General features: G+C 50.3%; 22 pseudogenes; 20 read left to right on the top strand and 2 right to left on the bottom strand.

The window, feature by feature from the left end:
• Positions 1-1,038: 1,038 nt before the first annotated feature.
• LOC130346073 (5S ribosomal RNA) lies at positions 1,039-1,158 on the top strand (annotated as a pseudogene).
• Positions 1,159-2,648: 1,490 nt separating this feature from the next.
• LOC130323772 (5S ribosomal RNA) lies at positions 2,649-2,768 on the top strand (annotated as a pseudogene).
• Positions 2,769-4,031: 1,263 nt separating this feature from the next.
• LOC130352966 (5S ribosomal RNA) lies at positions 4,032-4,151 on the top strand (annotated as a pseudogene).
• Positions 4,152-5,034: 883 nt separating this feature from the next.
• LOC130347883 (5S ribosomal RNA) lies at positions 5,035-5,154 on the top strand (annotated as a pseudogene).
• A 75-nt stretch (positions 5,155-5,229) lies between these two features.
• LOC130314707 (5S ribosomal RNA) lies at positions 5,230-5,349 on the top strand (annotated as a pseudogene).
• Positions 5,350-8,205: 2,856 nt separating this feature from the next.
• Positions 8,206-8,325, top strand: LOC130332608 (5S ribosomal RNA; annotated as a pseudogene).
• Positions 8,326-9,981: 1,656 nt separating this feature from the next.
• On the top strand, positions 9,982-10,101 carry LOC130342848 (5S ribosomal RNA; annotated as a pseudogene).
• Positions 10,102-11,377: 1,276 nt separating this feature from the next.
• Positions 11,378-11,497, top strand: LOC130346481 (5S ribosomal RNA; annotated as a pseudogene).
• Positions 11,498-11,971: 474 nt separating this feature from the next.
• LOC130352222 (5S ribosomal RNA) lies at positions 11,972-12,091 on the top strand (annotated as a pseudogene).
• Positions 12,092-12,368: 277 nt separating this feature from the next.
• Positions 12,369-12,488, top strand: LOC130352190 (5S ribosomal RNA; annotated as a pseudogene).
• A 474-nt stretch (positions 12,489-12,962) lies between these two features.
• Positions 12,963-13,082, top strand: LOC130352221 (5S ribosomal RNA; annotated as a pseudogene).
• A 1,594-nt stretch (positions 13,083-14,676) lies between these two features.
• Positions 14,677-14,796, top strand: LOC130351358 (5S ribosomal RNA; annotated as a pseudogene).
• Positions 14,797-15,679: 883 nt separating this feature from the next.
• On the top strand, positions 15,680-15,799 carry LOC130351347 (5S ribosomal RNA; annotated as a pseudogene).
• A 1,448-nt stretch (positions 15,800-17,247) lies between these two features.
• LOC130352578 (5S ribosomal RNA) lies at positions 17,248-17,367 on the top strand (annotated as a pseudogene).
• A 493-nt stretch (positions 17,368-17,860) lies between these two features.
• Positions 17,861-17,980, top strand: LOC130352087 (5S ribosomal RNA; annotated as a pseudogene).
• A 75-nt stretch (positions 17,981-18,055) lies between these two features.
• On the top strand, positions 18,056-18,175 carry LOC130352558 (5S ribosomal RNA; annotated as a pseudogene).
• Positions 18,176-19,446: 1,271 nt separating this feature from the next.
• LOC130352412 (5S ribosomal RNA) lies at positions 19,447-19,566 on the top strand (annotated as a pseudogene).
• Positions 19,567-19,648: 82 nt separating this feature from the next.
• On the top strand, positions 19,649-19,768 carry LOC130353055 (5S ribosomal RNA; annotated as a pseudogene).
• Positions 19,769-20,236: 468 nt separating this feature from the next.
• LOC130352139 (5S ribosomal RNA) lies at positions 20,237-20,356 on the top strand (annotated as a pseudogene).
• Positions 20,357-20,823: 467 nt separating this feature from the next.
• On the top strand, positions 20,824-20,943 carry LOC130352557 (5S ribosomal RNA; annotated as a pseudogene).
• Positions 20,944-22,241: 1,298 nt separating this feature from the next.
• Positions 22,242-22,361, bottom strand: LOC130328146 (5S ribosomal RNA; annotated as a pseudogene).
• Positions 22,362-22,436: 75 nt separating this feature from the next.
• LOC130335069 (5S ribosomal RNA) lies at positions 22,437-22,556 on the bottom strand (annotated as a pseudogene).
• Between the last annotated feature and the right edge of the window lie 547 nt (positions 22,557-23,103).

Below are 23,103 nucleotides of genomic sequence, written 5' to 3'. Positions count from 1 at the left end.
CTCCGATTCCGAAAAGGATTTATTGATGCTTAAATCCACAGTATACAGGGTGTGAAGATGTCTACGGCCATCCTAAGCTGAATGCGCCTGTTCTCGTCATATCGCAGACTGCTACCCAACTTCGGGCCTGGTAAGTACCAGCATGGGAGACTGGCTGGGAATCACGGGTGCAGTTGACATTTTGCTCTGTTTCTGCTCCGATTCCGAAAATTATTTATTGATGCTTAAATCCACAGTATACAAAGTGTGAAGCTGTCAACGGCCATCCTAAGCTGAATGCGCCTGCTCTCGTCAGATCGCAGACTGCCACCCAGCTTAGGGCCTGGTAAGTACCAGCCTGGGAGACTGGCTGGGAATCCCGGGTGCAGTTGACATTTTAATCTGTTGCCGCCTTCCGGTCCGATTCGGAAAAGGATTTATTGATGCTTAAATCCACAATATACAGGGTGTGAAGCTGTCAACGGCCATCCTAAGCTGAACGCGCCTGCTCTCGTCAGATCGCAGACTGCTGCCCAGCAGATACCGGCATGGGAGACTGGCTGTCAATCCAAGGTGCCATTGATATTTTGCTCTGTTGCCGCCTTCCTCTCCGATTAATAAAAATATTTATTGATGCTTAAATCCACAATATACAAGTCGTGAAGATGTCAACGGCCATCCTAAGCTGAACGCGCCTGCTCTCGTCAGATCGCAGACTGCTACCCTGCTTAGGGCCCAGTAAGTACCGGTATGGGAGACTGGCTGGGAATCCCGGGTGCAGTTGACATTTTGCTCTGTTGCCGCCTTCAGTTCCGATTCCGAAAAGGATTTATTGATGCTTAAATCCACAGTATACAGGGTGTGAAGCCGTCTACGGCTATTCTAAGCTGAATGTGGCTGTTCTTGTCAGATCGCAGACTGCTGCCCGTCAAGTACGGGCATGGGAGACTGGCTGGCAATCCAAGGTGCTATTGACATTTTGCTCTGTTGCCGCCTTCCTCTCCGATTCCGAAAAGGATTTATTGATGCTTAAATCCACAGTATAAAAAGCATGAAGCTGTCAATGGCCATCCTAAGCTAAACGCGCCTGCTCTCGTCAGATCGCAGACTGCTACCCAGCTTAGGGCCCGGTAAGTACTGGCATGGGAGACTGGCTGGGAATCCCAGGTGCCGTTGACATTTCGCTCTATTGCTGCCTTCCGCTCCGATTCCGAAAATAATTTATTGATGCTTAAATCCACAGTATACAAGGTGTGAAGCTGTCGACGGCCATCCTAAGCTTAACGGGCCTGCTCTCGTCAGATCGCAGACTGGTACAGATCTTAGGGCCCGGTAAGTACCGGCATGGGACACTGGCTGGGAATTCCGGCTGCCGTTGACATTTTGCTCTGTTGCCGCCTTCCGTTCCGATTCCGAAAAGGATTTATTGATGCTTAAATGCACAGTATACAAAATGTGAAGCTGTCAACGGTCATCCTAAGCTGAACGCGCCTGCTCTCGTCAGATTGCAGACTGCTACCCAGCTTAGGGCCTGGTAAGTACCAGCATGGGAGACTGGCTGGGAATCCCGGGTGCAGTTGACATTTTAATCTGTTGCCGCCTTCCGCTCCGATTCGGAAAATGATTTATTGATGCTTAAATGCACAGTATAAAGGGTGTGAAGCTGTTAACGGCCATCCTAAGCTGAACGCGCCTGTTCTCGTCAGATTGCAGACTGCTACCCAGCTTAGGGCCCGGTAAGTACCAGCATGGGAGACTGGCTGGGAATCTCAGGTGTTGTTGACATTTTGCTCTGTAGCTCTGTAGACATTTTGCTCCGATTCCGAAAAGGATTTATTGATGTTTAAATCCACAATATACAGGGTGTGAAGCCGTCTACGGCTATCCTAAGCTGAATGCGCCTGTTCTTGTCAGATCGCAGACTGCTGCCCGGCAAGTACGGGCATGGGAGACTGGCTGGCAATCCAATGTGCTATTGACATTTTGATCTGTTGCCGCCTTCCTCTCCGATTAAAAAAAATATTTATTGATGCTTAAATCCACAGTATAAAAAGCATAAAGATGTCAACGGCCATCTTAAGCTGAACGCGCCTGCTCTCGTCAGATTGCAGACTGCTACCCAGCTTAGGGCCCGGTAAGTACTGGCATGGGAGACTGGCTGGGAATCCCGGGTGCCGTTGACATTTTGCTCTATTGCTGCCTTCCGCTCCGATTCCGAAAATAATTTATTGATGCTTAAATCCACAGTATACAAGGTGTGAAGCTGTCGACGGCCATCCTAAGCTTAACGGGCCTGCTCTCGTCAGATCGCAGACTGGTACAGATCTTAGGGCCCGGTAAGTACCGGCATGGGACACTAGCTGGGAATCCCGGCTGCCGTTGACATTTTGCTCTGTTGCCGCCTTCCGTTCCGATTCCAAAAAGGATTTATTGATGCCTAAATGCACAGTATAAAGGGCGAGAAACTGTCTACGGCCATCCTAAGCTGAATTCGCCTGTTCTCGTCAGATCGCAGACTGCTAACCAGCTTCGGGCCTGGTAAGTACCAGCATGGGAGACTGGCTGGGAATCCCGGTTGCAGTTGACATTTTAATCTGTTGCCGCCTTCCGCGCCGATTCGGAAAAGGATTTATTGATGCTTAAATCCACAGTATACAGGATGTGTAGCTGTCAACGGCCATCCTAAGCTGAACGCGCCTGCTCTCGTCAGATCGCAGACTGCTACCCAGCTTAGGGCCCGGAAAGTACCAGCATGGGAGACTGGCTGGGAATCCCAGGTGTTGTTGACATTTTGCTCTGTAGCCGCCTTCCGCTTCGATTCCGAAAAGGATTTATTGATGCTTAAATCCACAGTATACAGGGTGTGAAGCCGTCTACGGCTATACTAAGCTGAATGTGCCTGTTCTTGTCAGATCCCAGACTGCTGCCCGGCAAGTACGGGCATGGGAGACTGGCTGGCAATCCAAGGTGCTATATACATTTTGCTCTGTTGCCGCCTTCCTCTTCGATTCCGAAAAGGATATATTGATGCTTAAATGCACAGTATAAAGGGCGAGAAGCTATCAACGGCCATCCTAAGCTGAACGCGCCTTCTCTCGTCAGATCGCAGACTGCTACCCAGCTTAGGGCCCGGTAAGTACCAGCATGGGAGACTGGCTGGGAACCCCACGTGTCGTTGACATTTTGCTCTGTTGCCGCCTTATGCTCCGATTCCGAAAAGGATTTATTGATGCTTAAATCCACAGTATACAGGGTGTGAAGATGTCTACGGCCATCCTAAGCTGAATGTGCCTGTTCTCGTCAGATCGCAGACTGCTACCCAGCTTTGGGCCTTTTAAGTACCAGCATGGGAGACTGGCTGGGAATCGCGGGTGCAGTTGACATTTTGCTCTGTTTCTGCTCTGATTCAGAAAATTATTTATTGATGCTTAAATCCACAGTATACAAAGTGTGAAGCTGTCAACGGCCGTCCTAAGCTGAACGCGCCTGCTCTCGTCAGATCGCAGACTGCTACCCAGCTTAGGGCCCAGTAAGTACCGGCATGGGAGACTGGCTGGGAATCCCGGGTGCAGTTGACATTTTGCTCTGTTGCCACCTTCCGCTCCGATTCAGAAAATGATTTATTGATGCTTAAATGCACAGTATAAAGGGCATGAAGCTGTCAACCGCCATCCTAAGCTGAACGTGCCTGCTCTCGTCAGATCGCAGACTGCTACCCAGCTTAGGGCCCCGAAAGTACCAGCATGGGAGACTGGCTGGGAATCCCAGGTGTTGTTGACATTTTGCTCTGTAGCCGCCTTCCGCTTCGATTCCGAAAAGGATTTATTGATGCTTAAATCCACAGTATACAGGGTGTGAAGCCGTCTACGGCTATCCTAAGCTGAATGTGCCTGTTCTTGTCAGATCGCAGACTGCTGCCCGGCAAGTACGGGCATGGGAGACTGGCTGGCAATCCAAGGTGCTATATACATTTTGCTCTGTTGCCGCCTTCCTCTTCGATTCCGAAAAGGATTTATTGATGCTTAAATGCACAGTATAAAGGGCGAGAAGCTATCAACGGCCATCCTAAGCTGAACGCGCCTGCTCTCGTCAGATCGCAGACTGCTACCCAGCTTAGGGCCCGGTAAGTACCTGCATGGGAGACTGGCTGGGAACCCCAGGTGTCGTTGACATTTTGCTCTGTTGCCGCCTTATGCTCCGATTCCGAAAAGGATTTATTGATGCTTAAATCCACAGTATACAGGGTGTGAAGATGTCTACGGCCATCCTAAGCTGAATGTGCCTGTTCTCGTCAGATCGCAGACTGCTACCCAGCTTCGGGCCTTTTAAGTACCAGCATGGGAGACTGGCTGGGAATCGCGGGTGCAGTTGACATTTTGCTCTGTTTCTGCTCCGATTCAGAAAATTATTTATTGATGCTTAAATCCACAGTATACAAAGCGTGAAGCTGTCAACGGCCGTCCTAAGCTGAACGCGCCTGCTCTCGTCAGATCGCAGACTGCTACCCAGCTTAGGGCCCAGTAAGTACCGGCATGGGAGACTGGCTGGGAATCCCGGGTGCAGTTGACATTTTGCTCTGTTGCCGCCTTCCGTTCCGATTCCGAAAAGGATTTATTGATGCTTAAATGCACAGTATAAAAAGCATGAAGCTGTCAATGGCCATCCTAAGCTGAACGCGCCTGCTCTCGTCAGATCGCAGACGGCTACCCAGCTTAGGGCCCGGTAAGTACTGGCATGGGAGACTGGCATGGGAATCCCGGGTGCCGTTGACGTTTGCTCTATTGCTGCCTTCCGCTCCGATTCCGAAAAGAATTTATTGATGCTTAAATCCACAGTATACAAGGTGTGAAGCTGTCGACGGCCATCCTAAGCTTAACGCGCCTGCTCTCGTCAGATCGCAGACTGGTCCAGATCTTAGGGCCCGGTAAGTACCGGCATGGGACACTGGCTGGGAATCCCGGCTGCCGTTGACATTTTGCTCTGTTGCCGCCTTCCGTTCCGATTCCGAAAAGGATTTATTGATGCTTAAATGCACAGTATAAAGGGCGAGAAGCTGTCAACGGCCATCCTAAGATGAACGCGCCTGCTCTCGTCAGATCGCAGACTGCTACCCAGCTTAGGGCCTGGTAAGTACCAGCATGGGAGACTGGCTGGGAATCCCAGGTGTCGTTGACATTTTGCTCTGTTTCTGCTCCGATTCCGAAAATTATTTATTGATGCTTAAATCCACAGTATACAAAGTATGAAGCTGTCAACGGCCATCCTAAGCTGAACGCGCCTGCTCTCGTCAGATCGCAGAATGCTAACCAGCTTAGGGCCTGGTAAGTACTGGCATGGGAGACTGGCTGGGAATCCCGGCTGCCGTTGACATTTTGCTCTGTTGCCGCCTTCCGTTCCGATTCCGAAAAGGATTTATTGATGCCTAAATGCACAGTATAAAGGGCAAGAAGCTGTCAACGGCCATCCTAAGCTGAATGTGCCTGCTCTCGTCAGATCGCAGACTGCTACCCAGCTTAGGGCCTGGTAAGTACCAGCATGGGAGACTGGCTGGGAATCCCGGGTGCAGTTGACATTTTAATCTGTTGCCGCCTTCCGCTCCGATTCGGAAAAGGATTTATTGATGCTTAAATCCACAGTATACAGGGTGTGAAGCCGTCTACGGCTATCCTAAGCTGAATGTGCCTGTTCTTGTCAGATCGCAGACTGCTGCCCGGCAAGTACGGGCATGGGAGACTGGCTGGCAATCCAAGGTGCTATTGACATTTAGCTCTGTTGCCGCCTTCCTCTCCGATTCCGAAAAGGATTTATTGATGCTTAAATGCACAGTATAAAAAGCATGAAGCTGTCAACGGCCATCCTAAACTGAACGCGCCTGCTCTCGTCAGATCGCAGACTGCTACCCAGCTTAGGGCTCGGTAAGTACCAGCATGGGAGACTGGCTGGGAATCCCAGGTGTTGTTGACATTTTGCTCTGTAGCCGCCTTCCGCTTCGATTCCGAAAAGGATTTATTGATGCTTAAATCCACAGTATACAGGGTGTGAAGCCGTCTATGGCTATCCTAAGCTGAATGTGCCTGTTCTTGTCAGATCGCAGACTGCTGCCCGGCAAGTACGGGCATGGGAGACTGGCTGGCAATCCAAGGTGCTATTGACATTTTGCTCTGTTGCCGCCTTCCTCTCCGATTCCGAAAAGGATTTATTGATGCTTAAATGCACAGTATAAAAAGCATTTAGCTGTCAATTGCCATCCTAAGCTGAACGCGCCTGCTCTCGTCAGATCGCAGACTGCTACCCAGCTTAGGGCCTGGTAAGTACCGGCTTGGGAGACTGGCTGGGAATCCCGGCTGCCGTTGACATTTTGCTCTGTTGCCGCCTTCCGCTCCGATTCCGAAAAAGATTTATTGATGCTTAAATCCACACTATACAGGGTGTGAAGATGTCTACGGCCATCCTAACTTGAATGCGCCTGTTCTCGTCGGATCGCAGACTGCTACCCAGCTTCGGGCCTGGTAAGTACCAGCATGGGAGACTGGCTGGGAATCCCGGGTTCAGTTGACATTTTGCTCTGTTTCTGCTCCGATTCCGAAAATTATTTATTGATGCTTAAATCCACAATATACAATGCTGAAGATGTCAACGGCCATCCTAAGCTGAACGCGCCTGCTCTCGTCAGATCGCAGACTGCTACCCAGCTTAGGGCCCAGTAAGTACCGGCATGGGAGACTGGCTGGGAATCCCGGGTGCAGTTGACATTTTGCTCTGTTGCCGCCTTCCTCTCCGATTCCGAAAAGGATTTATTGATGCTTAAATCCACAGTATACAGGGTGTGAAGATGTCTACGGCCATCCTAAGCTTAACGCGCCTGCTCTCGTCAGATCGCAGACTGGTACAGATCTTAGGGCCCGGTAAGTACCGTCATGGGACACTGGCTGGGAATCCCGGCTGCCGTTGACATTTTGCTCTGTTGCCGCCTTCCGTTTCCGATTCCGAAAAGGATTTATTGATGCTTAAATGCACAGTATACAAAGTGTGAAGCTGTCAACGGCCATCTTAAGCTGAACGCGCCTGCTCTCGTCAGATCGCAGACTGCTACCCAGCTTAGGGCCTGCTAAGTACCAGCATGGGAGACTGGCTGGGAATCCCGGGTGCAGTTGACATTTTAATCTGTTGCCGCCTTCCGCTCCGATTCAGAAAAGGATTTATTGATGCTTAAATCCACAATATACAGGGTGTGAAGCTGTCAACGGCCATCCTTAGCCTGAACGTGCCTGCTCTCCTCAGATCGCAGACTGCTGCCCGGCAGTTACCGGCATAGGAGACTGGCTGGCAATCCAAGGTGCCATTTACATTTTGCTCTGTTGCCGCCTTCCTCTCCGATTAATAAAAATATTTATTGATGTTTAAATCCACAATATACAAGGCGTGAAGATGTCAACGGCCATCCTAAGCTGAACGCGCCTGCTCTCGTCAGATCGCAGACTGCTCCCCAGCTTAGGGCCCAGTAAGTACCGGCATGGGAGACTGGCTGGGAATCCCGGGTGCAGTTGACATTTTGCTCTGTTGCCACCTTCCGCTCCGATTCAGAAAATGATTTATTGATGCTTAAATGCACAATATAAAGGGCGTGAAGCTGTCAACGGCCATCCTAAGCTGAACGTGCCTGCTCTCGTCAGATCGCAGACTGCTACTCAGCTTAGGGCCCGGTAAGTACCAGCATGGGAGACTGGCTGGGAATCCCAGGTGTGGTTGACATTTTGCTCTGTAGCCGCCTTCCGCTCCGATTCCGAAAAGGATTTATTGATGCCTAAATCCACAGTATACAGGGTGTGAAGCCGTCTACGGCTATCCTAAGCTGAATGTGCCTCTTCTTGTCAGATCGCAGACTGCTGCCCGGCAAGTACGGGCATGGGAGACTGGCTGGCAATTCAAGGTGCTATGGACATTTTGCTCTGTTGCCGCCTTCCTCTCCGATTCCGAAAAGGATTTATTGATGCTTAAATGCACAGTATAAAAAGCATGAAGCTGTCAATGGCCATCCTAAGCTGAACACGCCTGCTCTCGTCAGATCGCAGACTGCTACCCAGCTTAGGGCCCGGTAAGTACTGGCATGGGAGACTGGCTGGGAATCCCGGGTGCCGTTAACATTTTGCTCTATTGCTGCCTTCCGCTCCGATTCCGAAAATAATTTATTGATGCTTAAATCCACAGTATAAAGGGCGAGAAGCTGTCAACGGCCATCCTAAGCTGAACGCACCTGCTCTCGTCAGATCGCAGACTGCTACCCAGCTTAGGGCCCGGTAAGTACCAGCATGGGAGACTGGCTGGGAATCCCAGGTGTTGTTGACATTTTGCTCTGTAGCCGTCTTCCGCTTCGATTCCGAAAAGGATTTATTGATGCTTAAATCCACAGTATACAGGGTGTGAAGCCGTCTACGGCTATCCTAAGCTGAATGTGCCTGTTCTTGTCAGATCGCAGACTGCTGCCAGGAAAGTACAGGCATGGGAGACTGGCTGGCAATCCAAGGAACTATTGACATTTTGCTCTGTTGCCGCCTTCCTCTCCGATTCCGAAAAGGATTTATTGATGCTTAAATGCACAGTATAAAAAGCATGAAGCTGTCAATGGCCACCCTAAGCTGAACGTGCCTGCTCTCGTCAGATTGCAAACTGCTACCCAGCTTAGGGACCGGTAAGTACTGGCATGGGAGACTGGCTGGGAATCCCAGGTGCCGTTGACATTTTGCTCTATTGCTGCCCTCCGCTCCGATTCCGAAAGGAATTTATTGATGCTTAAATCCACAGTATACAAGGTGTGAAGCTGTCGACGGCCATCCTAAGCTTAACGCGCCTGCTCTCGTCAGATCGCAGACTGGTACAGATCTTAGGGCCCGGTAAATACCGGCATGGGACACTGGCTGGGAATCCCGGCTGCCGTTGACATTTTGCTCTGTTGCCGCCTTACGCTCCGATTCCGAAAAGAATTTATTGATGCTTAAATCCACAGTATACAGGGTGTGAAGATGTCTATGGCCATCCTAAGCTGAATGCGCCTGTTCTCGTCAGATCGCAGACTGCTACTCAGCTTCGGGCCTGGTAAGTATCAGCATGGGAGACTGGCTGGGAATCCCGGGTGCAGTTGACATTTTGCTCTGTTTCTCCTCCGATTCCGAAAATTATTTATTGATGCTTAAATCCACAGTATACAAAATGTGAAGCTGTCAACGGCCATCCTAAGCTGAACGCGCCTGCTCTCGTCAGATTGCAGACTGCTACCCAGCTTAGGGCCCGGTAAGTACCAGCTTGGGAGACTGGCCGGGAATCCCGGGTGCAGATGACTTTTTAATCTGTTGCCACCTTCCGCTCCGATTCGGAAAAGGATTTATTGATGCTTAAATCCACAATATACAGGGTGTGAAGCTGTCAACGGCCATCCTAAGCCTGAACGTGCCTGCTCTCCTCAGATCGCAGACTGCTGCCCGGCAGTTACCGGCATGGGAGACTGGCTGGCAATCCAAGGTGCCATTGACATTTTGCTCTGTTGCCGCCTTCCTCTCCGATTAATAAAAATATTTATTGATGCTTAAATCCACAATATACAAGGCGTGAAGATGTCAACGGCCATCCTAAGCTGAACGCGGCTGCTCTCGTCAGATTGCAGACTGCTACCCAGCTTAGGGCCCGGTAAGTACCAGCATGGGAGACTGGCTGGGAATCCCAGGTGTTGTTGACATTTTGCTCTGTAGCCGCCTTCCGCTCCGATTCCGAAAAGGATTTATTGATGCTTAAATCCACAGTATACAGGGTGTGAAGCCGTCTACGGCTATCCTAAGCTGAATGTGCCTGTTCTTGTCAGATCGCAGACTGCTGCCCGGCAAGTACGGGCATGGGAGACTGGCTGGCAATCCAAGGTGCTATTGACATTTTGCTCTGTTGCCGCCTTCCTCTCCGATTCCGAAAAGGATTTATTGATGCTTAAATGCACAGTATAAAAAGCATGAAGCTGTCAATGGCCATCCTAAGCTGAACGCGCCTGCTCTCGTCAGATCGCAGACAGCTACCCAGCTTAGGGCCCGGTAAGTACCACCATGGGAGACTGGCTGGGAATCCCAGGTGCCGTTGACATTTTGCTCTATTGCTGCCTTCAGCTCCGATCCCGAAAAGAATTTATTGATGCTTAAATCCACAGTATACAAGGTGTGAAGCTGTCGTTGGCCATCCTAAGCTTAACGTGACTGCTCTCGTCAGATCGCAGACTGGTACAGATCTTAGGGCCCGGTAAGTACCGGCATGGGACACTGGTTGGGAATCCCGGCTGCCGTTGACATTTTGCTCTGTTGCCGCCTTCCGTTCCGATTCTGAAAAGGATTTATTGATGCTTAAATGCACAGTATAAAGGGCGAGAAGCTGTCAACGGCCATCCTAAGCTGAACACGCCTGCTCTCGTCAGATCGCAGACTGCTACCCAGCTTAGGGCACGGTAAGTACCAGCATGGGAGATTGGCTGGGAATCCCAGGTGTCGTTGACATTTTGCTTTGTTGCCGCCTTACGCTCCGATTCCGAAAAGGATTTATTGATGCTTAAATCCACAGTATACAGGGTGTGAAGATGTCTACGGCCATCCTAAGCTGAATGCGCCTGTTCTCGTCAGATCGCAGACTGCTACCCAGCTTCGGGCCTGGTAAGTACCAGCATGGGAGACTGGCTGGGAATCCCGGGTGCAGTTGACATTTTGCTCTGTTTCTGCTCCGATTCCGAAAATTATTTATTGATGCTTAAATCCACAGTATACAAAGTGTGAAGCTGTCAACGGCCATCTTAAGCTGAACGCGCCTGCTCTCGTCAGATTGCAGACTGCTACCCAGCTTAGGGCCTGGTAAGTACCAGCATGGGAGACTGGCTGGGAATCCCGGGTGCAGATGACATTTTAATCTGTTGCCGCCTTCCGCTCCGATTCAGAAAAGGATTTATTGATGCTTAAATCCACAATATACAGGGTGTGAAGCTGTCAACGGCCATCCTAAGCTTGAACGTGCCTGCTCTCCTCAGATCGCAGACTGCTGCCCGGCAGTTAGCGGCATGGGAGACTGGCTGGCAATCCAAGGTGCCATTGACATTTTGCTCTGTTGCCGCCTTCTTCTCCGATTAATAAAAATATTTATTGATGCTTAAATCCACAATATACAAGGCATAAAGATGTCAACGGCCATCCTAAGCTGAACGTGTCTGCTCTCGTCAGATCGCAGACTGCTAACCAGCTTAGGGCCCAGTAAGTAACGGCATGGGAGACTGGCTGGGAATCCCGGGTGCAGTTGACATTTTGCTCTGTTGCCACCTTCCACTCCGATTCAGAAAATGATTTATTGATGCTTAAATGCACAATATAAAGGGCGTGAAGCTGTCAACGGCCATCCTAAGCTGAACGTGCCTGCTCTCGTCAGATCGCAGACTGCTACCCAGCTTAGGGCCCGGTAAGTACCAGCATGGGAGACTGGCTGGGAATCCCAGGTGTTGTTGACATTTTGCTCTGTAGCCGCCTTCCGCTCCGATTCCGAAAAAGATTTATTGATGCTTAAATCCACAGTATACAGGGTGTGAAGCCGTCTACGGCTATCCTAAGCTGAATGTGCCTGTTCTTGTCAGATCGCAGACTGCTGCCCGGCAAGTACGGGCATGGGAGACTGGCTGGCAATCCAAGGTGCTATTGACATTTTGCTCTGTTGCCGCCTTCCTCTCTGATTCCGAAAAGGATTTATTGATGCTTAAATGCACAGTATAAAAAGCATGAAGCTGTCAATGGCCATCCTAAGCTGAACGCGCCTGCTCTCGTCAGATCGCAGACTGCTTCCCAGCTTAGGGCCCGGTAAGTACTGGCATGGGTGACTGGCTGGGAATCCCGGGTGCCGTTGCCATTTTGCTCTATTGCTGCCTTCCGCTCCGATTCCGAAAATATATTATTGATGCTTAAATCCACAGTATAAAGGGCGAGAAGCTGTCAAAGGCCATCCTAAGCTGAACGCACTTGCTCTCGTCAGATCGCAGACTGCTACTCAGCTTAGGGCCCGGTAAGTACCAGCATGGGAGACTGGCTGGGAATCCCAGGTGCCGTTGACATTTTGCTCTATTGCTGCCTTCAGCTCCAATTCCGAAAATAATTTATTGATGCTTAAATCCACAGTATACAGGGTGTGAAGCCATCTACGGCTATCCTAAGCTGAATGCGCCTGTTCTCGTCAGATCGCAGACTGCTACCCAGCTTCGGGCCTGGTAAGTACCAGCATAGGAGACTGGCTGGGAATACCGGGTGCAGTTGACATTTTGCTCTGTTTCTGCTCCGATTCCGAATTTTTTTTATTGATGCTTAAATCCACAGTATACAAAGTGTGAAGCTGTCAATGGCCATCCTAAGCTGAACGCGCCTGCTCTCATCAGATCGCAGACTGCTACCCAGCTTAGGGCCTGGTAAGTACCAGCATGGGAGACTGGCTGGGAATCCCGGGTGCAGTTGACATTTTAATCTGTTGCCGCCTTCCGCTCCGATTCCGAAAAGGATTTATTGATGCTTAAATCCACAGTATACAGGGTGTGAAGCCGTCTACGGCTATCCTAAGCTGAATGTGCCTGTTCTTGTCAGATCGCAGACTGCTGCCCGGCAAGTACGGGCATGGGAGACTGGCTGGCAATCCAAGGTGCTGTTGACATTTTGCTCTGTTGCCGCCTTCCTCTCCGATTCCGAAAAGGATTTATTGATGCTTAAATGCACAGTATAAAAAGCATGAAGCTGTCAATGGCCATCCTAAGCTGAACGCGCCTGCTCTCGTCAGATCGCAGACTGCTACCCAGCTTAGGGCCCGGTAAGTACTGGCATGGGAGACTGGCTGTGAATCCCGGGTGCCGTTGCCATTTTGCTCTATTGCTGCCTTCCGCTCCGATTCCGAAAATATATTATTGATGCTTAAATCCACAGTATAAAGGGCAAGAAGCTGTCAAAGGCCATCCTAAGCTGAACGCACTTGCTCTCGTCAGATCGCAGACTGCTACTCAGCTTAGGGCCCGGTAAGTACCAGCATGGGAGACTGGCTGGGAATCCCAGGTGCCGTTGACATTTTGCTCTATTGCTGCCTTCAGCTCCGATTCCGAAAATAATTTATCGATGCTTAAATCCACAGTATACAAGGTGTGAAGCTGTCAAAGGCCATCCTAAGCTGAACGCACTTGCTCTCGTCAGATCGGAGACTGCTACCCAGCTTAGGGCCCGGTAAGTACCAGCATGGGAGACTGGCTGGGAATCCCACTTGTCGTTGACATTCTGCTCTGTTGCCGCCTTACGCTCCGATTCCGAAAAGGATTTATTGATGCTTAAATCCACAGTATACAGGGTGTGAAGATGTCTGCGGCCATCCTAAGCTGAATGCGCCTGTTCTCGTCAGATCGCAGACTGCTACCCAGCTTCGGGCCTGGTAAGTACCCGCATGGGAGACTGGCTGGGAATCCCGGGTGCAGTTAACATTTTGCTCTGTCTCTGCTCTGATTCCGAAAATTATTTATTGATGCTTAAATCCACAGGATACAAAATGTGAAGCTGTCAACGGCCATCCTAAGCTGAACGCGCCTGCTCTCGTCAGATCGCAGACTGCTACCCAGCTTAGGGCCCAGTAAGTACCAGCATGGGAGACTGGCTGGGAATCCCGGGTGCAATTGACATTTTAATCTGTTGCCGCCTTCCGCTCCGATTCCGAAAATAATTTATTGATGCTTAAATCCACAGTATACAAGGTGTGAAGCTGTCGACGGCCATCCTAAGCTTAACGCGCCTGCTCTCGTCAGATCGCAGACTGGTACAGATCTTAGGGCCCGGTAAGTACCGGCATGGGACACTGGCTGGGAATCCCGGCTGCCTTCGACATTTTGCTCTGTTGCCGCCTTCCGTTCAGATTCCGAAAAGGATTTATTGATGCTTAAATGCACAGTATACAAAGTGTGAAGCTGTCAACGGCCATCCTAAGCTGAACGCGCCTGCTCTCGCCAGATCGCAGACTGCTACCCAGCTTAGGGCCCGGTAAGTACCAGCATGGGAGACTGGCTGGGAATCTCAGGTGTTGTTGACATTTTGCTCTGTAGCTCTGTAGACATTTTGCTCCGATTCCGAAAAGGATTTATTGATGCTTAAATCCACAATATACAGGGTGTGAAGCCGTCTACGGCTATCCTAAGCTGAATGCGCCTGTTCTTGTCAGATCGCAGACTGCTGCCCGGCAAGTACGGGCATGGGAGACTGGCTGGCAATCCAAGGTGCTATTGACATTTTGATCTGTTGCCGCCTTCCTCTCCGATTAAAAAAAATATTTATTGATGCTTAGGGCCCGGTAAGTACTGGCATGGGAGACTGGCTGGGAATCCCGGGTGCCGTTGACATTTAGCTCTATTGCTGCCTTCCGCTCCGATTCCGAAAATAATTTATTGATGCTTAAATCCACAGTATACAAGGTGTGAAGCTGTCGACGGCCATCCTAAGCTTAACGCGCCTGCTCTCGTCAGATCGCAGACTGGTACAGATCTTAGGGCCCAGTAAGTACCGGCATGGGACACTGGCTGGGAATCCCGGCTGCCGTTGACATTTTGCTCTGTTGCCGCCTTCCGTTCCGATTCCGAAAAGGATTTATTGATGCTTAAATGCACAGTATAGAAAGTGTGAAGCTGTCAACGGCCATCCTAAGCTGAACGCGCCTGCTCTCGTCAGATCGCAGACTGCTACCCAGCTTAGGGCCTGGTAAGTACCAGCATGGGAGACTGGCTGGGAATCCCGGGTGCAGTTGACATTTTAATCTGTTGCCGCCTACCGTTCCGATACGGAAAAGGATTTATTGATGCTTAAATGCACAGTATAAAGGGCGTGAAGCTGTTAACGGCCATCCTAAGCTGAACGCGCCTGCTCTCGTCAGATCGCAGACTGCTACCCAGCTTAGGGCCGGTAAGTACCAGCATGGGAGACTGGCTGGGAATCTCAGGTGTTGTTGACATTTTGCTCTGTAGCTCTGTAGACATTTTGCTCCGATTCCGAAAAGGATTTATTGATGCTTAAATCCACACTATACAGGGTGTGAAGCCATCTACGGCTATCCTAAGCTGAATGAGCCTGTTCTTGTCAGATCGCAGACTGCTGCCCGGCAAGTACGGGCATGGGAGACTGGCTGGCAATCCAAGGTGCTATTGACATTTTGATCTGTTGCCGCCTTCCTCTCCGATTAAAAAAAATATTTATTGATGCTTAAATCCACAGTATACAAGGCATGAAGATGTCAACGGCCATCCTAAGCTGAACGCGCCTGCTCTCGTCAGATCGCAGACTGCTACCCAGCTTAGGGCCCGGTAAGTACTGGCATGTGAGACTGGCTGGGAATCCCGGGTGCCGTTGATATTTTGCTCTATTGCTGCCTTCCGCTCCGATTCCGAAAAGAATTTATTGATGCTTAAATGCACAGTATACAAGGTGTGAAGCTGTCGACGGCCATCCTAAGCTTAACGCGCCTGCTCTCGTCAGATCGCAGACTGGTACAGATCTTAGGGCCCGGTAAGTACCAGCATGGGACACTGGCTGGGAATCCCGGCTGCCGTTGACATTTTGCTCTGTTGCCGCCTTCCGTTCCGATTCCGAAAAGGATTTATTGATGCTTAAATGCACAGTATACAAAGTGTGAAGCTGTCAACGGCCATCCTAAGCTGAACGCGCCTGCTCTCGTCAGATCGCAGACTGCTACCCAGCTTAGGGCCTGGTAAGTACCAGCATGGGAGACTGGCTGGGAATCCCGGGTGCAGTTGACATTTTAATCTGTTGCCGCCTTCCGCTCCGATTCCGAAAAGGATTTATTGATGCTTAAATGCACAGTATAAAAAGCATGAAGCTGTCAACGGCCATCCTAAGCCTGAACGTGCCTGCTCTCCTCAGATCCCAGACTGCTGCCCGGCAGTTACCGGCATGGGAGACTGGCTGGCAATCCAAGGTGCCATTGACATTTTGCTCTGTTGCCGCCTTCCTCTCCGATTAAAAAAATATTTATTGATGCTTAAATCCACAATATACAAGGCGTGAAGATGTCAACGGCCATCCTAAGCTGAACGTGCCTGCTCTCGTCAGATCGCAGACTGCTACCAAGCTTAGGGCCCAGTAAGTACCGGCATGGGAGACTGGCTGGGAATCCCGGGTGCAGTTGACATTTTGCTCTGTTGCCGCCTTCCGCTCCGATTCCGAAAATAATTTATTGATGCTTAAATCCACAGTATACAAGGTGTGAAGCTGTCGACGGCCATCCTAAGCTGAACGCGCCTGCTCTCGCCAGATCGCAGACTGCTACCCAGCTTAGGGCCCGGTAAGTACCAGCATGGGAGACTGGCTGGGAATCTCAGGTGTTGTTGACATTTTGCTCTGTATTTCTGTAGACATTTTGCTCCGATTCCGAAAAGGATTTATTGATGCTTAAATCCAAAATGTACAGGGTGTGAAGCCGTCTACGGCTATCCTAAGCTGAATGCGCCTGTTCTTGTCAGATCGCAGACTGCTGCCCGGCAAGTACGGGCATGGGAGACTGGCTGGCAATCCAAGGTGCTATTGACATTTTGATCTGTTGCCGCCTTCCTCTCCGATTAAAAAAAATATTTATTGATGCTTAAATCCACAGTATACAAGGCTTGAAGATGTCAACGGCCATCCTAAGCTGAACGCGCCTGCTCTCGTCAGATCGCAGACTGCTACCCAGCTTAGGGCCCGATAAGTACTGGCATGGGAGACTGGCTGGGAATCCCGGTTGACATTTAGCTCTATAACTGCCTTCCGCTCCGATTCCGAAAAGAATTTATTGATGCTTAAATCCACAGTACACAAGGTGTGAAGCTGTCGACGGCCATCCTAAGCTGAACGCGCCTGTTCTCGTCAGATCGCAGACTGCTGCCCGGCAAGTACGAGCATGGGAGACTGGCTGGCAATCCAAGGTGCTATTGACATTTTGCTCTGTTGCCGCCTTCCTCTCCGATTCCGAAAAGGATTTATTGATGCTAAAATCCACAGTATACAGGGTGTGAAGCCGTCTACGGCTATCCTAAGCTGAACGTGCCTGTTCTTGTCAGATCGCAGACTGCTGCCCGGCAAGTACGAGCATGGGAGACTGGCTGGCAATCCAAGGTGCTATTGACATTTTGCTCTGTTGCCGCCTTCCTCTCCGATTCCGAAAAGGATTTATTGATGCTTAAATGCACAGTATAAAAAGCATGTAGCTGTCAATGGCCATCCTAAGCTGAACGCGCCTGCTCTCGTCAGATCGCAGACTGCTACCCAGCTTAGGGCCTGGTAAGTACTGGCATGGGAGACTGGCTGGGAATCCCGGGTGCCGTTGACATTTTGCTCTATTGCTGCCTTCCGCTCCGATTCCGAAAAGAATTTATTGATGCTTAAATCCACAGTATACAAGGTGTGAAGCTGTCGACGGCCATCCTAAGCTTAACGCGCCTGCTCTTGTCAGATCGCAGACTGGTACAGATCTTAGGGCCCGGTAAGTACCGGCATGGGACACTGGCTGGGAATCCCGGCTGCCGTTGACATTTTGCTCTGTTGCCGCCTTCCGTTTCCGTTTCCGATTCCGAAAAGGATTTAATGATGCTTAAATGCACAGTATAAAGGGCGAGAAGCTGTCAACGGCCATCCTAAGCTGAACGTGCCTGCTCTCGTCAGATCGCAGACTGCTACCCAGCTGAGGGCCCAGTAAGTACCAGCATGGGAGACTGGCTGGGAATCCCAGGTGTCGTTGACATTTTGCTCTATTGCCGCCTTACGCTCCGATTCCGAAAATGATTTATTGATGCTTAAATCCACAGTATACAGGGTGTGAACATGTCTACGGCCATCCTAAGCTGAATGCGCCTGTTCTCGTCAGATCGCAGACTGCTACCCAGCTTCGGGCCTGGTAAGTACCAGCATGGGAGACTGGCTGGGAATCCCGGGTGCTGTTGACATTTTGCTCTGTTTCTGCTCCGATTCCGAAAATTATTTATTGATGCTTAAATCCGCAGTATACAAAGTGTGAAGCTGTCAACGGCCATCCTAAGCTGAACGCGCCTGCTCTCGTCAGATCGCAGACTGCTACCCAGCTTAGGGCCTGGTAAGTACCTGCATGGGAGACTGGCTGGGAATCCCGGGTGCAGTTGACATTTTAATCTGTTGCCGCCTTCCGCTCCGATTCGGAAAAGGATTTATTGATGCTTAAATCCACAATGTACAGGGTGTGAAGCTGTCAACGGCCATCCTAAGCCTGAATGTGCCTGCTCTCCTCAGATCACAGACTGCTGCCCGGCAGTTACCGGCATGGGAGACTGGCTGGCAATACAAGGTGCCATTGACATTTTGCTCTCTTGCCGCCTTCCTCTCCGATTAATAAAAATATTTATTGATGCTTAAATCCACAATATACAAGGTGTGAAGATGTCAACGGCCATCCTAAGCTGAACGCGCCTGCTCTCGTCAGATCGCAGACCGCTACCCAGCTTAGGGCCCAGTAAGTACCGGCATGGGAGACTGGCTGGGAATCCCGGGTGCAGTTGACATTTTGCTCTGTTGCCGCCTTCCGTTCCGATTCCGAAAAGGATTTATTGATGCCTAAATGCACAGTATAAAAATCATGAAGCTGTCAATGGCCATCCTAAGCTGAACGTGCCTGCTCTCGTCAGATCGCCGACTGCTACCCAGCTTAGGGCCCGGTAAGTACTTGCATGGGAGACTGGCTGGGAATCCTGGTTGCTGTTGACATTTTGCTCTATTGCTGCCTTCCGCTCCGATTCCGAAAATAATTTATTGATGCTTAAATCCACAGTATACAAGGTGTGAAGCTGTCGACGGCCATCCTAAGCTTAACGCGCCTGCTCTCGTCAGATCGCAGACTGGTACAGATCTTAGGGCCCGGTAAGTACCGGCATGGGACACTGGCTGGGAATCCCGGGTGCAGTTGACATTTTATTCTGTTGCCGCCTTCCGCTCCGATTCGGAAAAGGATTTATTGATGCTTAAATCCACAGTATACAGGGTGTGAAGATGTCTACGGCCATCCTAAGCTGAATGCGCCTGTTCTCGTCAGATCGCAGACTGCTGCCCGGCAGTTACCGGCATGGGAGACTGGCTGGCAATCCAAGGTGCCATTGACATTTTGCTCTGTTGCCGCCTTCCTCTCCGATTAAAAAAAATATTTATTGATGCTTAAATCCACAATATACAAGGCGTGAAGATGTCAACGGCCATCCTAAGCTGAACGCGCCTGCTCTCGTCAGACCGCAGACTGCTACGCAGCTTATGGCCCAGTAAGTACCGGTATTGGAGACTGGCTGGGAATCCCGGGTGCAGTTGACATTTTGCTCTGTTGCCGCCTTCTGTTCCGATTCCGAAAAGGATTTATTGATGCTTAAATGCACAGTATAAAAAGCATGCAGCTGTCAATGGCCATCCTAAGCTGAACGCGCCTGCTCTCGTCAGATCGCAAACTGCTACCCAGCTTAGGGCCCGGTAAGTACTGGCATGGGAGACTGGCTGGGAATCCTGGTTGCCGTTGACATTTTGCTCTATTGCTGCCTTCCGCTCCGATTCCGAAAATAATTTATTGATGCTTAAATCCACAGTATACAAGGTGTGAAGCTGTCGACGGCCATCCTAAGCTGAACGCGCCTGCTCTCGTCAGATCGCAGACTGCTACCCAGCTTAAGGCCTGGTAAGTACCAGCATGGGAGACTGGCTGGGAATCCCAGGTGTCGTTGACATTTTGCTCTGTTGCCGCCTTACGCTCCGATTCCGAAAAGGATTTATTGATGCTTAAATCCACAGTATACAGGGTGTGAAGATGTCTACGGCCATCCTAAGCTGAATGCGCCTGTTCTCGTCAGATCGCAGACTGCTACCCAGCTTCGGGCCTGGTAAGCACCAGCATGGGAGACTGGCTGGGAATCCCGAGTGCAGTTGACATTTTGCTCCGATTCCGAAAATTATTTATTGATGCTTAAAACCACAGTTTACAAAGTGTGAAGCTGTCAACGGCCATCCTAAGCTGAACGCGCCTGCTCTCGTCAGATTGCAGACTGCTACCCAGCTTAGGGCCTGGTAAGTACCAGCATGGTAGACTGGCTGGGAATCCCGGGTGCAGTTGACATTTTAATCTGTTGCCGCCTTCCGGTCCGATTCCGAAAAGGATTTATTGATGCTTAAATGCACAGTATAAAAAGCATAAAGCTGTCAATGGCCATCCTAAGCTGAACGCGCCTGTTCTCGTCAGATCGCAGACTGCTACCCAGCTTAGGGCCTGGTAAGTACCAGCATGGGAGACTGGCTGGGAATCCCAGGTGTTGTTGACATTTTGCTCTGTAGCCGCCTTCCGCTCCGATTCCGAAAAGGATTTATTGATGCTTAAATCCACAGTATACAGGGTGTGAAGCCGTCTACGGCTATCCTAAGCTGAATGTGCCTGTTCTTGTCAGATCGCAGACTGCTGCCCGGCAAGTACGAGCATGGGAGACTGGCTGGCAATCCAAGGTGCTATTGACATTTTGCTCTGTTGCCGCCTTCCTCTCCGATTCCGAAAAGGATTTATTGATGCTTAAATGCACAGTATACAGGGTGTGAACATGTCTACGGCCATCCTAAGCTGAATGCGCCTGTTCTCGTCAGATCGCAGACTGCTACCCAGCTTCGGGCCTGGTAAGTACCAGCATGGGAGACTGGCTGGGAATCCCGGGTGCAGTTGACATTTTGCTCTGTTTCTGCTCCGATTCCGAAAATTATTTATTGATGCTTAAATCCGCAGTATACAACGTGTGAAGCTGTCAACGGCCATCCTAAGCTGAACGCGCCTGCTCTCGTCAGATCGCAGACTGCTACCCAGCTTAGGGCCTGGTAAGTACCTGCATGGGAGACTGGCTGGGAATCCCGGGTGCAGTTGACATTTTAATCTGTTGCCGCCTTCCGCTCCGATTCGGAAAAGGATTTATTGATGCTTAAATCCACAATGTACAGGGTGTGAAGCTGTCAACGGCCATCCTAAGCCTGAACGTGCCTGCTCTCCTCAGATCACAGACTGCTGCCCGGCAGTTACCGGCATGGGAGACTGGCTGGCAATACAAGGTGCCATTGACATTTTGCTCTCTTGCCTCCTTCCTCTCCGTTGACATCTTCACACCCTGTATACTGTGGATTTAAGCAGCAATAAATCCTTTTCGGAATCGGAGCGTAAGGCGGCAACAGAGCAAAATGTCAACGACACCTGGGATTCCCAGCCAGTCTCCCATGCTGGTACTTACCGGGCCCTAAGCTGGGTAGCAGTCTGCGATGTGACGAGAGCAGGCGCGTTCAGCTTAGGATGGCTGTTGACAGCTTCACACCCTGTATATTGGGGATTTAAACATCAATAAATCCTTTTCCGAATTGGAGCGGAAGGCGGCAACAGATTAAAATGTCAACTGCACCCGGGATTCCCAGCCAGTCTCCCATGCTGGCACTTACCAGGTCCTAAGCTGGGTAGCAGTCTGCGATCTGAAGAAAGCAGGGGCGTTCAGCTTAGGATGGCCGTTGACAGCTTCACACTGTGTATACTGTGCTTTTAAGCATCAATAAATCCTTTTCGGAATCGGAACGGAAGGCGGCAACAGAGCAAAATGTCAACGGCAGCCGGGATTCCCAGCCAGTGTCCCATGCCGGTACTTACCGGGCCCTAAGATGGGTAGCAGTCTGCGATCTGACGAGAGCAGGCGCGTTCAGCTTAGGATGGCCGTTGACATCTTCACGCATTGTATATTGTGGATTTAAGCATCAATAAATATTTTTATTAATCGGAGAGGAAGGCGGCAACAGAGCAAAATGTCAATGGCACCTTGGATTGCCAGCCAGTCTCCCATGCCGGTAACTGCAGGGCAGCAGTCTGTGATCTGAGGAGAGCAGGCACGTTCAGGCTTAGGATGGCCGTTGACAGCTTCACACCCTGTATATTGTGGATTTAAGCATCAATAAATCCTTTTCCGAATCGGAGCGAAAGGCGGCAACAGATTAAAATGTCAACTGCACCCAAGATTCCAATCCAGTCTCCCATGCTGGTACTTACCAGGCCCTAAGCTGGGTAGCAGTCTGCGATCTGACGAGAGCAGGCGCGTTCAGCTTAGGATGGCCGTTGACAGCTTCACACTTTGTATACTGTGGATTTAAGCATCAATAAATAATTTTTGGAATCGGAGCAGAAAAAGAGCAAAATGTCAACTGCACCCGGGATTCCCAGCCAGTCTCCCATGCTGGTACTTACCAGGCCCTAAGCTGGGTAGCAGTCTGCGATCTGATGAGAGCAGGCGCGTTCAGCTTAGGATGGCCGTTGACAGCTTCACACTTTGTATACTGTGGATTTAAGCATCAATAAATAATTTTCGGAATCGGAGCAGAAACAGAGCAAAATGTCAACTGCACCCGGGATTCCCAGCCAGTCTCCCATGCTGGTACTTTCCGGGCCCTAAGCTGGGTAGCAGTCTGCGATCTGACGAGAGCAGGTGCGTTCAGCTTAGGATGGCCGTTGACAGCTTCAAACTTTGTATACTATGGATTTAAGCATCAATAAATAATTTTCGGAATCGGAGCAGAAACAGAGCAAAATTTCAACTGCACCCGGGATTCCCAGCCAGTCTCCCATGCTGGTACTTACCAGGCCCGAAGCTGGGTAGCAGTCTGCGATCTGACGAGATCAGGCGCATTCAGCTTAGGATGGCCGTTGACAGCTTCAAACTTTGTATACTATGGATTTAAGCATCAATAAATAATTTTCGGAATCGGAGCAGAAACAGAGCAAAATTTCAACTGCACCCGGGATTCCCAGCCAGTCTCCCATGCCGGTACTTACTGTGCCCTTAGCTGGGTAGCAGTCTGCGATCTGACAAGAACAGGCGCATTCAGCTTAGGATAGCCGTAGACGGCTTCACACCCTGTATATTGTGGATTTAAGCATCAATAAATCCTTTTCGGAATCGGAGCAAAATGTCTACAGAGCTACAGAGCAAAATGTCAACAACACCTGAGATTCCCAGCCAGTCTCCCATGCTGGTACTTACCGGGCCCTAAGCAGGGTAGC

The sequence above is a fragment of the Hyla sarda genome, chromosome 1 (assembly GCF_029499605.1).
Source record: "Hyla sarda isolate aHylSar1 chromosome 1, aHylSar1.hap1, whole genome shotgun sequence".
NCBI lineage: Eukaryota > Metazoa > Chordata > Amphibia > Anura > Hylidae > Hyla > Hyla sarda.
Note: the sequence above shows the minus strand (reverse complement) of the source record. Positions and strands in the feature narration are given on the sequence as shown.